This window comes from Carcharhinus amblyrhynchos, chromosome 2 (assembly GCF_965287045.1).
Source record: "Carcharhinus amblyrhynchos chromosome 2, sCarAmb.v2.hapA, whole genome shotgun sequence".
Taxonomy (NCBI): Eukaryota; Metazoa; Chordata; class Chondrichthyes; order Carcharhiniformes; family Carcharhinidae; genus Carcharhinus; species Carcharhinus amblyrhynchos.
This window is the reverse complement of record NC_137325.1, coordinates 90,978,993-90,991,101: the sequence shown is the minus strand read 5'-3', so window position 1 is coordinate 90,991,101 and position 12,109 is coordinate 90,978,993. Positions and strand designations below refer to the sequence as shown.

The window sequence follows — 12,109 nt, the reverse complement described above, 5'->3', positions numbered from 1 at the left end:
GGTCCAGCAAAACACAGTGTGTCTGCCAGTTATGCACTCAGACGGTATTCCATCACTCTGGCCACAGAGGCTCTATCGTTGGCTAGGTGAGAGTCACCTTGTCTTCCATCCAAGTGCTCTTTCTCTTTCTGCAGTCAGGGAGGTGCCATTGCGCACTGACAAGGAGAAAGGCCACCAAAAATCTGTCCTAGGGTCATCATCTCAGGGCATGCCAAGAGTGAGATTCAGCTCCTTTCCCCCGACACTGTGTGGGAGGCCTTTAGCAGGCTTGAGAGTTCAAGGCCTTGGGCCACCAAGATGGCTGCCAAGGCCATCTCAGACAGCAGGGTATTGCATCTCAACTGTGATTGTTGGGATAGCATCAAATCGTAGTGGAGAAAATGTTAAGTGCAAAACCTACTAATTGCACAATGGTGGCACAGATGTATCATCATTCTGACATTGTAAGTTTAAGAATTTCGAGCACTATTCATGAGTGTTGAATGATCATGTTGTTAGAGCTTTTGAAATCATATGGGGGCTTTAAAGGGCTTGGTGCTTCATTAAGACTCAACAGTGGTGTCTAGGGGGTTATAAATGCACCATTTATTGTTACACCTCAGAGGTAATGGCAAATTTGAGCTTCTTGATATATGGGTTGGAATTCTTCTGTCTCGCATTCCCGCTACCATTGCCAGTGACAACAGAGAATTTGGCACTCAGCCAAATCACCATTCACAGCAGCGGAACCAGATAATCCCAGCTGCAGGTGAGGTCAGAGAATTCTGACCATGGTATGTTTCTATGTTTGGCAACCTTTTTGTTAGTTTAGGAGAATGGAACATCGCTAGCAAGCCTGCATATGTTGCTCACCCCCTTATCACCACTTAGAATCTGTTTTCTCTGCAGTGCCCATAGCTGAGGTATTACATATTTTGCAGGTGAATTGATAGATTTCTTATTTAGGCCTTACCAGGATTGAAATCTGTGTGACTGAGTCATTTGCAACCTCTTCCCAACTCCAAGACTTTGACAGGTTGCTGCATAGGGGCTTCCTCAATCCAAGAGCTTGAAGCCTTTTTCTAGATGCCAGGGTTCACAGGCCCATAACTTTCTCTAGAGGGAGTGTGCTGGATATGGTGGCACTTGTACAATAACAGTTCTTGGGGTGTAATTCAAGAAATCCTGCAAGGGCCTCGGTCTGGCTAAAATAGGGATACAATGGGGATCTCATGGGCCTATCTGCACATCACTCCATCACTGACATGTGAAATTGGACTAGCATTATGCATCATCTCGTTGTCCTCTGATTCTAAGATGGTGCCGGAGAGAGGAGACCTCTTGCCAGCTGTCCACAGCATTTCCTCCAATTCCATCTTCTCCCATTCTACACTCTTAAAATTGAACTCCAGTTCTTCAAAACATTCTAATAATGCTCTTTTTAAGTCTCTTCTGTAATTGCAATATTATATTCCGCACCCTATTCTTTTCTTTCCCCCATGTACTCTATGAACGGTATCTTTTGTCTGTGTAGTGCGCAAGAAACAATACTTTTCACTGTATCCCAAAGCATGTGACAATAATAAATCAAATTTTCCCCTTCCTCCTTGTGTGAGAATCAATCCAGCTCCTCCATCTCCATAGCAACCAATTTCTCACCTCTTTGTTGTGTGAGGTTGTGTAAGGTGCAGCAGGTCACAATGATCTGTGAGAGTTTCTGTGTGGCATTCTGTTTTCTCTGGAACAGAGAAGACTGAGGGGGCGACCTGATTGAGGTATCCAACATTCTGAGGGGCATCGACAGGGTGGATAGGGATCAGCTGTTCCCCTAAGTTGAAGGGTCAGTTACGAGAGGACAGAAGTTCAAAGTGAGGGGTGAGAGGTTTGGGAGGGTTTGAGAAAAAAACTTTTTTACCCAGAGGGTGGTGACAGTCTGGAATGCACTGCTGGGGAGGGTGGTGGAGGCAGGATACCTCACATCTTTTAAAAAGTACCTGAAAATGTACTTGGCAGGTCATAACATTCAAGGCTATGGACCAAGTGCGTGCAAGAGAGGTTAGGTGGACAGGTCAGGGCTTTACATGCATCGGTGCAGACTTGATCGGCCGAAGAGCGTCTTCTGCACTGTAACATTCTGTGACTCTGATATATTCTGTACACTCCACCCGAGTGTTTCAAGCAGGCAAACCTCAACTTTGATACTCCAGTGGTCTGTTCTATTGTTTTCCTTGTTGAGGTCCAAGAGACATTGACCTCTGCTAGGCTTTGTGAAGTGTCATGAGCCAGGTCTTCAGAGGAGATCCCCTGTCCAAAAGGACCCTCGCCTGTAGTTGCAGTGGGGGATCAAACAGTTATGGTACCTGTGAGTGAGAATGTGTGAATTATGAGAGCTTGCTGGTGAGCATATACCAGCAAGATTTGTTGGCTTTGGTCACAGACCAGCTGCACATCGAGAGAGTGAAACCCTTTTCGGTTTATGAAGTCTGCTGAGTTCTCAGGAAGATCTCAGTGCTTCTTGTTTGCAATCAATTGCCCCTTGCACTTGTGGAATTCCAGCTGGGAAAAGAGGCTAACAGTTCTGGCTTTCAGAGTGTGCGCTGATTTGCACATTTGAACATGGCATCAGTGAACTCTCTTAAGTGCCTATGTGTGGATGACTGGGAGTTGCCACACATGTCCCCGTGGAGCCCTAGAATGAGTCTGTAGGAATTCAAGGCAGTGGTAACTTTTAAGGGATAGGATCATCCCCCATCCTCTGGGACCATATATCTTCCTGCAGGATCTGATATTGCTCAGTGACTTACTGCCAAACCATCCTCAGCTAGCTTTCACATTGACCCGATGTGTGATACATTTAGCTGTGCATCATTGCTTGGTGTTGCACTGTTGTCCTGTCAATCACCATTAATCTGCCTTCTATCAATCTTGAGCTGTCTTCTGTAGTGATTAACTTTGCCCCGTGTTATCCAGCTCCTTCACTTTGTCCCCCAAGACCCTTCTTAGGGCTGACATGTCCTAACCTCCCTTCCTTGGACAGCCATGGCTTGACCTAGCTAAGTAGCTGACACCTTTCCCTTTCACAGACAGCCACCACTTGAGCTCCATCATTCAATAAAATCATGACTGATCTGGTTGTGCCTCAACTCCACTTTGTCATCTGCCTCTATAAGTCTTGATTCCCCTGTTTAGGCAATGGATCAGCCTCCTCTCCCCTCATCCAACCAATTCCCCACACTTGAAAATACAGCTCCTTCTCACTCCAAATCCAACAGGAAAACAACCTTGCCTGCTGCACATCACCTTTAACCAATCGTGAATCTGAAGGCATATGTTTTCTGTTTGCTGCTGACTAATCAAAGGTACAATTTAATCTGCTGACTATATGTTTTGCTGCATTTGCATGATATTAAAAATGGTTTCCTGTTGCTTGTTATTGGGGACCATGATCCACCTTTGATCCACTGCCAACTTAATTCCCAACTTTCACCAGATTGTTTGAAGGTAATATTTTGCCTCCTGCACAATTAATTGCCACTGCCCACCTTCTTTCCTGCCCCTAAGAGCTTCACTAGATTTCTAAACATCACTTCCCAGCCTTTTGGCTAAGGTGAAGTATAGCTTTGGCATCCTGCACCAGGCTGAAGTCATGAGGTTACACTGAGGCTTCATTTGAAGCAATTTTTTAAAGTGGCCTCTAGGCCTTTTGGCAAAGATGCAAATGAGATCAAGCGTTGGAAGGGGCACAATGCCTGCTCCAATCAGCTTGGATCATGTAGATCAAGCGCAAGACAGGAAGTGGTGAGCCTGTCTTGTCAGCTTGGATTGGGAATGTCTCACTTGTTGAAACTTTGATTGGATTGAATTGGGTATAAACAAAAAAAAACTGAAGCCCTGAAACCTTTTTAACCACTTTTCAACCTGCCCTGCTGCATTCACTGATCTGTGTTCAGATACCCCCGTGTTTCGCTGTTCCTGAACCTCCCATAGATTTATACCTTTGAGTTCATATTATTTCTTTTTATTCTTCCAATCTTTGCTGCATTAAATTTCATTTGCCACCGGTCCATCCATTCCATATCTATCATTATTCCCCTCACAATTCACCACATTTCCAAGTTTTGTGTCATCTGCACATTTTGAATTTGTGCCCTGTACACCAAATCTAATTCATTAATATAAGTCACGAAAAGCCATTGCCCTCTCCTGGGGTACACCATTGTGTCCCTTCCTTCAGTCCAAAATCAAACTTGTATCACTCCTCTGTTGCCTGGAACTCTTGCCACTGTCCCTTGCCTCTCATAGGCCTCAACTTTACTGGCAAGCCTATTACGGGATAAATCATCCAACATATTTTGGAAGTCCGTATACATCACATCAACTGCACCCTTTCTGCTTCCTTGTCAAAAAAATCCATCAAGTTTGTTAAAGAAAAATAATATTCTGTAATTCTGAAAAAATAGGGTTGTTGTTGTAGTGGGAGATTTTAATCTTCCTGGAGTGGATTGAAAGATGCCTAGAGCTGGGGGTTCGGATGGGGAGGAATTTGTAAAATGTGTGCTGGAAGGGTCCTTGGAGCAGTACATAACTAGCCCAACTAGGGAGGGGGCTATACTGGATTTAGTTTTGGGTAATGAGCCAGTCAGGTGGTTGAGGTTGCAGTGGGTGAACATGTGGCTAATAGTGACCACAACTCTGTCTACTTTAGGATAATAATGGAAAAAGATGAGTGTTGTCCTCATCTTTGAGCTGCCCTCAAAGAACAACAGCTGTGTTGTTCTTTGTTCTTTGTACTGTATCGAAACTAGCTGGGCCATCTTCTGTGGATGGCTTTTTACCCATTCATATGGTGATAGAAACAAGCAAGCCAATGGCACATAGGCAAAAAACGCACCATTTTTGTCACACTATATTTGTTCATGGATGTGGCCATCACTAGCTAGGCCAGCATTTCTTGCCCATCTCTTGAGAAGGTGTTGGAGCACTGCTCTCTTGAACATGTGCAGTCCGTGTGGTGTGGGTACACCCACAGTGCTGCTAGGGAGGGAATTCCAGGACTTTGATCTGGAGAGAGTGAAGGAATGTTGAAATATTTTCAAATCTGGATAGTGACAGGTTTGGAGGGAAACCTCCAGGTCATGGTGTTGCTGTTTGCTGTCCTTGTCCTTCTAGATAATAGTGGTCATGGGTTTAGAAAGTGCTGTCTAAGGAGCATTGGTAAGTTCTGCAGGGATCCTATCAATGGTACTCACCGCTGCCACTCAGTGTCAATGGTGGAAGGAATGAACGTTTGTAGATGGAGTGACAATCATGTGGACTGCTTTGTCCTGGATGGTGTCAAACTCTTTGATTGTTGTCTGAGCTACACTCATCCAGGCAACTGGAGAGTATTTCATCACATTGCTGTCTTGCGCTTTGTCGGCGGTGGACAAGCTTTGGGAAATCAGGAGGTGAATTAAGCTCCACAATAGCAGCAATACTGAGGATCCAAAAATGACTTGTTTTACACGCAAGCATAAAAGCTATAAAATTGAGATGTGAGTTAGACGTAAGTGCTGCACCAAATGGAAAATAATATTTGCACAGACAGCTCAAATTGAACAATTTTTACCAGCACAGACGAGATGGGTCAAATGTTCCCCTTCTTCAGTGCATATATCTGTGATTCCAAAATCCAACCATTCATCAATGGGGACTATCTCATGTAGTAACTCCCAGCAGGAGCCAATTTTGTGAAAAAAAATAATTTGGAATGTTTTTTCTGTTCCTTCTGGCAGTTTTGCAGTATTACAGTATTACAGATGGGATTGTTTTTCATAGCTTTATCCTTCTTTACTAGGTGGTTTATTACATTTTCCAACTTCTTCACACGCGACTTCTTGACTGTTTTCCAGATTCCACTATTAAGAAATTTCTCAATGCTCCCCATTGTGTTAATAATCATAACTTCAAGATTCAAATATCAGAAATTTGATCAAATTTACCTGAAGATGCTTTATGTTATTTGCCGAGAATTTTTTTAGAAATTATTTTTACTAACCTCCCCCATATCAAAATTCCCGTCTTGAGAAAGTAAGTTCACACTTAATGATTGATTTTCCAGCATTCTTTTTGCTTGGTTCTCAAACTCAAAATAGGTGAGTCAAAAAAAATTTGTAGACCAATCATCATCTGAATTCTCATTTGTTTTCAATGTTAGTTTACTGGTGAGAAACAAAGTGTGGAGCTTCAGAGAGGCTTCAGGAGTAATCTCATTGAGCATTGCGACTATGAATACTGTATAATATTGTTTAAGTGGTAAGACTGCAAATTTGTCCCATTTTCTTTATGGTGCTGTGCACGCCATTTTGCAAAATTGTATCGCAGATTTGTGATGCAGACTGTGCTGGCATCATTTTGTTCAGGATGTTTGCACTGGCATTAAGAGTGTACACCAGATCATGACATCAGTCAACCTGTAACATTGATTTGGCCTTTAACTGTGCCATTTCTCACCTCAGCATTCCACCTAACAACCTCTCTTAACCTCACGTAACTGAACATGTATTCAGCAGTAGAGAGGAACACCAGCAACATTACTTTAAAGGAATCATCAATTATTTCCAGGTTGTGTTTTGATTAGTTTCTACAGTTCGTTGCTGAGATATCATAAGTGTTTGTTAGTTTGTACTGGTCCTTAAAGTTGAAGAAGTCAACACAGGTTGGTGGTGCATGTGGAGAAAGCTTTAGTTCTCACTTCAAGGGAGCTGCTCAGACCACATGTACCCGATCATGACTGCTACCAGGATATTGGCCTTTCACCTGCACGTGGTATGTGGCATTGCTGTTCATCAACTGCACATTCAACAAGATGAATCATTTGCAGTTGCGATACATATCTCTAGTTCCCACAAAACAATGTGTGCGCATTGAGTGGCAACATATATAAACGGCAAAGCTAAGCGTATTTCTCCCAGAGCTTCTGAAATGTATTTCCCTCTCCTGGCACACAGAGGGCCCAATTTTACTAAAAATTGGGCATGAAATCACGGTAAATTTGGGAGTTGGGCCTATAACGTGATCTGCACCCGAAACTGAGCAGATCGCGCCTTTACCGACACCCGATTTGGGCGTGGATCCAGTCTGCGCCCCAATTGGGTGGCCCGACGATTTAAATGCATTAGCATGCATTTAAATCAACTTAATGAACTGCGCGCCCAACTCTACCGCCAAACCCCACTTTACCATCTTCAGATCCGTTTCGGATCCGCGCTGTTATCAACCTGCAGAATAATAATCTGAAGCGGATTCCTATTCTGCAGGGGAACCTCGGAAGCCCATCCTCCTCGAAGACCCTTCGCAGACACCTGCTAACCACTCCGGCAGACACCCGCCACCCCCCTGGACTGGACCCCCCTGAGAGGCAGACCCCCCCCTTAGCAGAGCATACCCCCTTCCCCCTTGAGAGGCAGTTCCCCACCGCCCCCCCACGATCAAACACCCCCAGGTGGCAGCCCCCTGGCAGACCCTCCTCCCACAATCAGACCCCCTCAGGAGGCAGCCCCCCTCCCCCACAGTCAGACCCCTCCCCCCCAAACGATCAGACAGCCCCCCATTCCCACCCCCCCCACTCCCCCACCTCCCCCCCCAACCTCCCTGGATTGCTGCTGTCCCTCCACCATCCTTCCGACCTGCACTCGTTGATGTGGAGATGCTGGCGTTGGACTGAAGTAAACACAGTAAGAAGTCTCACAATACCAGGTTAAAGTCCTGTTGAAGTGGTGTTGTGAGACTTCTTACTGCACTCGTTCGACAGCCTGCAGCACCTTCCTGGCCTTCCACTGGCATCTGCCGAAGTGGGGGGGGGGGTGAGCTCAGATGGATCTCTGGTTTGGGGCGGGGGGGAGGCGCGGAGGTGGTGGAGCTGGTGGAAGATGAGGGGGAGGATGGACTTGGGAGAATCCCCTCCAGCACCCGCCCCCCCCTCAACCAGAGATCCATCTGAGCACATCTCCCCTCCTCCGGCTGACACCAGCAGAAGGCCAGGAAGGTGCTGCAGGCTGTGTAACAAGTGCAGTAAGAAGTCTCACCACACCACTCCAACAGGACTTTAACCTGGTGTTGTGAGACTTCTTCCTGTGTTCACCCCAGTCCAACGCCGGCATCTCCACATCAACGAGTGCAGGTCAGAAGGATGATGGAGGGACAGCAGCAATCCAGGTAGGTTGGGGGTGTGCTCTGCCGAGGAGGGGCATGCCTCCCGGTGGGGGGGGGGGGGGGGGGGTTGGTGTCTGATCGTGGCAGGGGCTGAGGGATGCTGCCTCCCGGGGGGGGGGACTGATCAGAGGGGCATCTGCTGGTTTTGGTGGGGGAGGGGGGCGGGGGGGGGGTGGCCTGCCTCCCTCCCAGGGGGGTCTGATCACAGCTCATCACCGCCCCCCTCCCCGGCTCTCTCTGTTTTTGTCTTTCACGCCTGGGCACGCTGTTTCAGTTTTTTTTTCAAACTGCGCATGGCAGTTCAGAGCTCCGATCGTTCCAGCAGTACTAAGCCCCGCCCATAGCGTGGATCAGACCAGAGCCGGCAAAAAGTGTATGGGCGCGCTGGAACGGGGATTCCAGGCTCGGATCCGTTTTACGTCCGGATCCGGCACTTAGCCTCCGACTGATAAAATCTGGCTCAGAGTGTCAGTGACTTTCCTTGTGCAGCAGTAAATGGTGAACTGTGAGACGTTAGTGTTGTTACCTGGTCCAAACTGAAAGGATTGTGACATGAAGAAGGTCACGGTTACGGTCCCCTTTACATAGGCTCCTTCTGCACTGTAGGGATTCTATCAGCCCATAGAGTCTGCACAGACAGAAATCCCACCCAGGCCCTATCCGCGTAACTCTTCGTATATACCCTGCTAATCCCCTTGACACTAAAGATCAATTTAGCATGGCCAATCAACCTAACCTGCACATCCTTGGACTGTGGGAGGGAACTGGAACACCCAGAGGAAACCCACGCAGACACAGGGAGAATGTGCAAACTCCACACAGACAGTGACCCAAGGCCAGAATTGAACCCCGTTCCCTGGCACTGTGAGGCAGCAGTGCTAACCATAGCCACCATGCCATAGTCACAGCCTACCAGAGGATCAACCCTGGTTCAATGAAGAGTGCAGGAGCGGATGCAAGGAGCAGCACCTGGCATAACCAGCTATACGACAGCTACAGTACAGGACAATTTGTGCACTAAACATCATAAACAGCAAGTAATACACAGAGCTAAACAATTCCACAACCAACAGATCAGGTCTAAGCTCTGCTGTCTTGTCACATCCAGCTGCTAATGGTGGTGGACAATTAAATAATTCGCTGGAGGATCCCAGATATCCCCATTCACATGATGGAAGAGCATCACTGCAAAAGACAAGGCTGAAGATAAATCCAACCTGACCAACTTCCGGTCCATGGCTGGACAGTTTGCTGTGGACAACAGTCTGTTTGAAGTTGTCTGAAGGCAAGAAGTGAGGGTGTGGGGCTGGCCTTGGTGAGATGTTCATCTTCATCAATAACATGTTGAAGATTCTGGAGAAGATGTCATAGCTTCGATGCGCCAGGGAAGTACTGGACGACGAAGGGTACTCTGGCCACCTTGCCCCGTTTCGTCTTCTGAGGACGTCAGTGTGGTTTCTCGCTGTGGCATGTTAGAACTGTTGATCGATGAGTCGAGCACCATACCCTGTTATCATGAGGGTGTCTTTCAGCATCTGTAGGTGTCTGTTGCAATCCTCCTCATCTGAGCAGAACCTGTGTATACAGACTGTTTGTCCATAGGGAATGGCTTCTTTAACGTGTTTAGGATGGAAGCTGGAGAAGTGGAGCATCATGAAGTTATCCATGGGCTTGCAGTATAGTGTAGTGCTGTGGTGACTGTCCTTGATAGAGGTGCATGTGTCCAAGAATGCAGCCAATTCTGGAGATTGGTCCATGGTGAGTCTGATGGTGGGATGGAACTTTATCATCATATAGTTGTTTCAGTGAACCGGAACAGCCAATTGAGAGACCTGCTTTGCAGCAACTGAAGAGAAAAGAGTCGAATTAGACTCCTCTGGAAGGCTGCTGCCCTCGACTCAACACGTACGCTTAAGCAGTCAGGAGGTGTGTCAATGCCAGATTCATCAGTCGCACTCACATGACAGCTCCGAATGTCGCCCAAGCACAACGCAACATCATCCATGCTCAAGACCAACCGCGAGGTTGTCATCAAACCAGCAAAGGCGGGGCCACTGTCATACTGAACAGAACGGATTACTGCAAAGAAGTATACCGACAACTGAACAATGAGGAACACTACAGACAGTTACCCGCAGATCCGACCAAAGAACACACCTGTCAACTCAACAGACTGATCAAGGCATTCCATCCAGAACTTCAGAGCACCCTCCGTGCTCTCATCCCACATAGTCCCTGCGTTGGAGATCTCTACTGCCTCCCAAAGATACACAAGGCAAACACACCCAGCCATCCCATCATTTTAGGTAATGGGACCCTGTGCAAGAACCTCTCCGGCTATGTCGAGGGCATCCTAAAACCCATTGTACAAAGAACCCCCAGCTTCTGTCGTGGCACTACAGACTTCCTACCCTCCCCACCCCCATCCCCCAGCCCAATCATGGTACCCACATTGGTATTCCTGGGCTAACCCCGACATCCTTCCATGCTCCTGTCCAGGAGTGCCCCAATCTCCAGCCCCGCTCCCCAGCAGGGATGATCCCACCTGCCCCACCCCACTCAGAACACCCTAGCAGATCCCCCCCCCCTCCCCCCGGGACAGGAGGAAAACCACCCCTCTTCCCCCTGCAGCCTGCCCCAATCGCTGGCCTCTCTCCAGCCCTGATCGATCTCAATGCAGAGTGGCAGTGGGACCTGTCACCCCCTGGGATCGCCCCCCTGGGTCCCAGCCCCTTGACACTGCCCCATTCATGGTGAGCAGTGCCAGGTGTCCCCTGGCCTAGGCACTTTGCCTCTTGGGCAGTGCCAGGGGCACAGGATTGCACTGCCAGGGTGCCCAAACCCAGGGGGCACCACCCCTGCCACCCGACCCCCGGGGGTGGGGGGGGAGCTGTGGTGGTGTCCTGCTCGTTCCCCAAAAGCGGACAGCTAGTCTGAACCCCGCCGGAGTGAAACTGTACTGGCGAAGTGCGAGATGCTAGCCGCTAATCACGTTAAAATAAGATAATAAGATTTAAATCACTTACCTGCTGTTCCCGCCCACTTCCGGTATCGTCCCGACTCTGCAGCAAGATGCGCGAGTGTCGGGAACGCATGCGCGAATCCTGCGAATGGGCCGACACGTGATTGTCCCGCCTCGTCGCGCTGAAAGATGAGCTTGGGAGAATCACCCTTATTAACTCTCCTCCAGAACTGCTGTCAGATCTGCTGATCATATCCAATATTTTTGATCTTTATTTCAGAATTGCAACAGTATTTTGCTTAAGTGTTTGGGTCAAAATGTGATTTGTTAAGGAATCTGCTGATGGCAGTAGTTTGAAATAATTCTTCTGATTGGGACTCGAATTGATTACTGGAAAACATTATATGACTTTAGAACAAAATTTCACTATAATTTCCCTTTACTCCAAATCTAGGACTACTCAAACGAAGAATTCATAGGCTTGTTACCTTTAGTTTGCCTCTCTTTACAAAATGTTCACGAGGTGTTGGTCGGAAGTTGAGGAATAAATATGATGGAAGGAACTTCACACACTGGCAACTTCAAAATATTACTAGCAGCAGACTTTGTGATTTTCTGGTACATTTCTCCAATGTAATCCCATTAGAAATCTAACAAGTTTAAGCTAAGGACTGTTGCACCACAAGGACATGGGAGCTGAACCATTCACCATAAGCTATTTCAAATATTTATCCAGTATTCTCATATTTATAATCCAGATTTGAGCAAATATTGGAATTAAAGGTCATATTTCTAAAAGTATGACTTTGCAAAGTTGCCACAACTTAGTTTGTTGTTTTATCGAGCTACCAGAAATACTTATGGTAATATTCTTTAGTTCTTCTCAGCTAAAAGCATTTGAGCAAGTATTAGAAATAATTTTTCAAGTGAATTGGAAAAGTGCTCAGTCTATCTCAGTTTACCCTGGAAGGATAA

General features: G+C 47.0%; 1 long non-coding RNA gene across 2 annotated transcripts in view; it reads right to left on the bottom strand.

The window, feature by feature from the left end:
• The window catches only part of LOC145356458 (uncharacterized), a 41,460-nt gene extending 30,216 nt beyond the window's left edge, over positions 1 to 11,244 (bottom strand). For both annotated transcript variants that reach the window (XR_013889138.1, XR_013889137.1), the window contains exon 1: positions 11,199 to 11,244. This is a non-coding gene — a long non-coding RNA (uncharacterized LOC145356458). The remainder of the gene's footprint in view (positions 1 to 11,198) is intronic.
• Positions 11,245 to 12,109: the final 865 nt, after the last annotated feature.